Raw genomic sequence first — 6,204 nt, 5'->3', positions numbered from 1 at the left:
TTAAGACAAGGATTAATGGGGAAAGAAATCTACAAAGGACAAAGGCAAACCTATTTTAACTTTATTGTTTTATTAGGTGCAAGTTGAACATCTCAATATATAATGAAGAGAAGAATTAATTTTGTTGCATTGAGAAAACCCAAGCACATTCTATAACTTAGCAAGGAAGAGATGTATAATACCCATCTCAGTGACACAAAGCATGGCATTAAGTTACTTTTTGATATATAATTTAAAGTTATATCATAAAATCACAAATTTAGCATGAATGGATGTTTAAAATTCATTTTTATAAAAAGAAAATATAATTTTCGTTATAAAAAAAAACCAAAAACTAAACATATTTTTTTAGAAAAAAAAAAAAATACTAAACTGAATATATATTAAAAAAAACCTAAAATTAAGCAAATATATATTTTTTATTTATTTATTTTTAATTTTTTTTTTTTAATTTAAAATAATTTTTTGAATTTTTTGAAACACTTCCCTCCATTCTAAGAAGCAAAAATAATAATAGAAATAAGGACAGACCAAAAATATTCCTTTCCTTGGTAAGTTTTTCCCACCATTCATTCCACTCACTTGAGTTATTTCATAAAACAGATATACGTGTTATTTCACACTCTTTTGGCAAAGCCTATTGAGCTTCTCTTATGATATATCTATTCCTTGATGGAGTCCTATATTGATCAAGTTTTGATTCCTTGGAGATTAATTAGAGCAAAGAAAACATGAGTACTGTTAATTCCAAGTTCAATGCCTCTAATGGTGGACACAAGGCAAGGGAGGGGTTGCCATCGTGGTCATAACTCCAAGTTCATTGCCTCTGATGGTGGACGAGGCAAGGGAGGGGATTGCGGTCATGGTTCTGGTCATGGAGTTTTCTCTTTTACATTATATGTAGGGAGTTCAAAGCAATTTGAAAGGAATCATTGTCGTCACTAGGTATAATGGATTAAGTGTGATAATGGATAAAATGAAGTAATTATTTGTGAGCATTTTTTCTTGAATGAACATTAGGATCCATCTTATTATAGAGAAAAATACATGCATTAAAAACAACTCAATATTTCATGTGACATTCATATTGTATGCGACTTATTTTTCATTAAAAACAATTTACTTTTTCATGTGACATTCTTTTTTTGTTAAAATTTCTTCTATTTCTAATCTGAATTACAATTGTAATTTGAAATAAAGCTTCCAATAAATATTAATTTACCAATTCTGCATGGAAATCATAAGAAACATTCACAATATAATATGAAGAACAAATGGGTACCTACTTCATATGGATTAATAAATGCTTTTACTACTTAATGTGAATTACAAGTGTTATCTTAGTTGGATCTCCAATATATCTTAAGCCATATATCATTTCATTTTTAGTACTATTAAAGGTTATTATGTCCTACCTCATTTTATTGTTAGCATTGTAATAAAAATATGCATTTTGCTGTAGAATTAGTACTAACATGTAATATTGATTTTTTTCCCAGAACGCTATAGGTAATGACCACAAAGATGATGATATAGACTATGTTTAGATTACATCATATATCAGAGATGATGATGATTAGGATGGCGATGGCATTGGTGATGATTATGTGGATGATATTATCAGGATGGTCAGGATGATGATCATGGAAATGATCATGAGGATGAGCTTGACTATGATTTTCGTGGTGCTAGCTAGCCATGCGTTATTTTTTATATTTAGTTGGATGTCTTAATATGGTAATCGTACATTTGAATTTTAGTTTATTTGAATAATTATGATGATACTATCGGCACTATCTTGTTACCTTATGAATATGTTGAAAATTGTTTACAATTTTTTTATGAAGAATTATCATGTATGACGAGATTCCTATTTTTTTATGGATGTTGTGAATTTACCTTAGAATAATGATATCTATGAAACATTTTTAGTTGGTAATCTTACATTGACTTTTAGTTGATTTGATTAAATATGATGATGATATTATCATTTTTATCTTGTTATTTTATGTATATATTGAAAATTATCAACATTATTTTGATGGAGAATTATTATGTATGATGATATTACTATCTTTTGATGGATGTTGTGAATTTACCTTAGAATAATGGTGTTCATGAAATATTTTGATATGATAATCACACATTTCAATCTTAGTTGATTTGATTAAAGCTGATGAGGATATTATTAGTATTATCTTGTTACTTTATATATGTGTTGAAACCTATCAATGCTTTTTTATGGAGAATGATTATGTATGATGATATTACTATTTTTGGATGTAATGTTGTGAATTTACCTTGGAATAATGATATCTACAATAAATGTTGATTTAGTAGTAATATATGTATATTGAAAATTGTCAATGATTTTTTGATGGAGAATTGTTATATGAGGATACTGCTATATTTTTTATGAATGTTGTCAATTACCCTTAAATTTGTTTACAAATAATAAGTTATGAATTTGAATTGTGATATATTCTTAAATGTGTTATACATGAAAATACCTCCTCATCATCTTGGAGGAGAATACTATGCTGTTGGTTGAAATACCCCTTTCTCCTAAACTATATAAGCCTATAATATAAGTTATGTACGATGAGGACCACGATATCCTAGTCTATAACAAGTTGCCCCCTTCATCTAACTTTTGTTATCAAAATTCTCACATTAGAGGAATTTTCAACTCAAAAAATAACCACTTAAGAAAAAATTAAGAAACTAATTAAATAATGCCACGTAGACAATTTTTTAATATATCATTTTTATTATTCTTTTACCAAAATTACCCAAATAAATGTCACATTTATCAAAATAACTGTATATGTATTTTATATTTAAATTAATATATTAGCACAAGATTTAATAAAATTTAAATTAAAAAAAACAAATTAAAATTAAAAAAGCAATTTCAAAATTTAAAGGAAATTTAAATTTAAATTTAAATTACCCAAGTAAATATCACTTTTATCACCATCTACATGTATTTTATATTGAAATTAATTTATTAACACAAGATTTAAGAAAATTTAAATTTCAAAGGAAAATTTAAAATATAAATTTAAGTTAAATTTAAATTTAAGTTACTCAAATAAATGCACTTTTTTCAAAATAACCATATGTTTATATTTTATATTTAAATTAATTTATCAATAGAAGATTTAATAAAATTTAAATTAAGAAAGTAAATTTAAAATTTAAATTAAATTTAGGATTTATGATTTTATATTTAAATTTATTTATTTAACACGCCATAATTTACTCTTCATAAAAAATATTCTCGATATTCTAATTTGTATAGATTAAAATATTAATTTAATTTTTAATATTTCATATAGTTTTGGGTCACTTGGGCACTATTCACAGTTAAATTAGGTAAGTTATATTATTAAAAAAAAATCCACTGCCTAGTCACACTTGTATGTCTTTTAAATTTTAAAGGATTTTGATTGGATTACACATTATGACATGGAAATTCAAAGTTAACATTTTAAAATGAAAATTCCTCTAATGCGAGGAAAAAAGCTCGAGTTAACTAGAATTTGACACTCTTGTTCACTTTTGGAAACTCATATGGTGGAATGTAATCTCTTTATCCTCATCTTTAGCTTTTTCCTAAAAAATAAAAGCATACAAAAGTGGGAAAGAGCCATAAAGCATGGGGAAGCTTTTTCCTAAGCACAAAAGCTTCTAAAAAGTGGAAAATGCCATTTTTATATGAGGAAACATTATTCATCCAAAAGATTTTGCCAAAATTGAATTAATGAGGAATTTTGGAAATCTTCATAGCCTTCACTTTACTATATATTGGAGGCTTGGCCATTAAAGAAATGATGGGAGTTCATGTATTGTCACGTTGCTGAGATTTATCCTGAGAGGGAGAGTTTTGGAGCTAGGAATTGGGGGAGGTATTGTTGCAACTGCATCTAATGGTTGTAACTTTCCTCCAACTCCTTTATTAATATAGATTAGTTGTTCTTCCTTCCATATGCTACTATTCATTCTTTACTTATCCTATTTAACTAATGAATGTATGGGATTTTGGTTTTTATTTATTTTTTCAGTAATATTTATATGTTTATGATAGTTTCAATTATCAAGATATTACGTTGTGAAGTTTTCTTTGTTCTCTCTCTTATGTGTAGGACCAAGATTTGGAGCTATCTAGGAGAGCTTCCCAGCTACACTAAAAACTCCAACAAGACCTGCATGCGAGGACTCACATGAAATCATTCTTCTTTTCTTAATATGTACTCTAAATATTGATCTACTAAGAATCCTAAGCCTTAGAACAACCTTTCTCTTAATCAATCTATCTTAGGTTTTTGGGATAAACTGAGAGGGTTTTATGTTCATCTAACTGTGCATTAAATCCTACAGCAAAATGATATTTAGAAACTGTAATATATTTTACTATGTAATAAAATTAGTAAAATGGAAGTAAAAGTAAAACTCTAAACAAGAAGCCAGAAGTGGATGTAACCATCGATGCAAAATTGGGAGTAGAATTGGATGTTAAACTAGCCATCAAAACAAGATGAAAACAATGAGACAAAAAGAGATTTAAAGTAGAATTAAAAAAGGGTGCAAAACTAGACACAAAGAAGGGAACAAAATAGGGCATACAAAAAGATACCAAATTGGGTGCAAACAAGGATGTAAAAATGGACACCAAAATGAGGATGCATAGAATGGTGTAAAATTAGGATGCAAAATGGGTGCAAAAAGGATGTAAGAAAAGACACAAAACAAGAAGTAAAATGGGACTAAAAAAGGGTGAAACTAAGGATGCCAAAAATGATGCATAACTAGATGAAAATTCAAACTAAAATCTAGGTGCAAAATGAGATGCAAATGTGGACACAAAATGTGGCAGAAAAAATGATGCAAATTTGGATGCCAAAAAGGATGCAAAATTAGACACCAAAAAGGATGCAAAATTGGACATAAAAAATGGTGAAAAATTAGACACAAAAGTAGAAAAAATGGTGCGAAAATGGGCATAAAAATGGCTCAAATTTGATTGCAACATTGGATGCAAAATGAGGTGCAAAAAATGATTCAAAACTTGGTGCAAAAACAAATGCAAAAATAACGAAAAAAATGGCTCAAAATTGAACGTAACATTAGACACAAAATGGGATTCAAAGGTGGACACAACACATGGTCCAACATAGGGTAAAAATTTAGATGCTCAAAAGGATGAAAAATTGGATGCAAGAAATGTTGTTAAAAATGATGCTAAATTGGATGCAACAAATGATGCAAAATTAGGTGCAAAATAGGATGCAAAAATGGGAGACAAATGAAACGAAAAAGTGGATGAAAAAAATGGTGCAAAAATGGATGAAAATTTTGGCACTAAATCGGATTCAACATATGGTGTAGAATTAGATGCAAAAAATGGTGTAAAAAAAGGTAGAAAAACTGATGCAAAAACAGATGTAAAAATAAGTACAAAATTAGAAGCAAAAAATGGCATAAGACTAGATGCAAAAAATGGCACAAACTCGATGCAAAAAAAGGCACTAAATCAGATGAAAAAGGTGGTGTAAAACTCGATGCAAATTATGACACAAAAATAGAAGCAAAGAATGGCACAAAATAGGGAGCAAAAAATGATGCAAAAATAGATGCAAAAAATGGCACAAAACTAGAAGCAAAAACTGTTGTAAAACCAAATGCAAATCTTGGTGCAAAATATGATGCAAAAAATGATGCAAAATTTGGTGTAGAAAAAAGATGCAAAATTTGGCGCAAAAAAGGACGCTTTAAAAATTGTACAATAGAGCCAGATTTAGCGCCAGGATGCTCATCCAAATGGAGAGAAAAATACACTAAAATCTGGTGCTAAATCTGGCGTAAATTTCCTGTTTTGTTGTAGTGTGGTTAAATTTGTTGGAAGGTTACTTTTCGATCCATAGTTTCTCCGATAGTGAGAAGATTAATTTTGGACTTCTTAAGGTTGTTCCCCATGTAAAGGACTAGTCAAAAACTTACTGTGAGAAAAGGGCTGAGGAACCCTCTCTATTTATAGCCGCCCCCTCTTAGAACTCATTCCAAGACACTATCAAGGAATAATATTACCTCGTAGGTAGTTATGAGGACAAGTACATGTGGTGGAACACACTACCACAACAAAGGGACAAAGATGTGCATTAGCTCACAATTATTTTTCATACTCTACGCACAAATTTGGGT

Source organism: Pinus tabuliformis, chromosome 3_1 (assembly GCF_031772625.1).
Source record: "Pinus tabuliformis cultivar Carrire ecotype Pingquan chromosome 3_1, CPIR1, whole genome shotgun sequence".
Classification (NCBI taxonomy): Eukaryota; Viridiplantae; Streptophyta; class Pinopsida; order Pinales; family Pinaceae; genus Pinus; species Pinus tabuliformis.
This window is presented reverse-complemented; position numbering follows the sequence as displayed.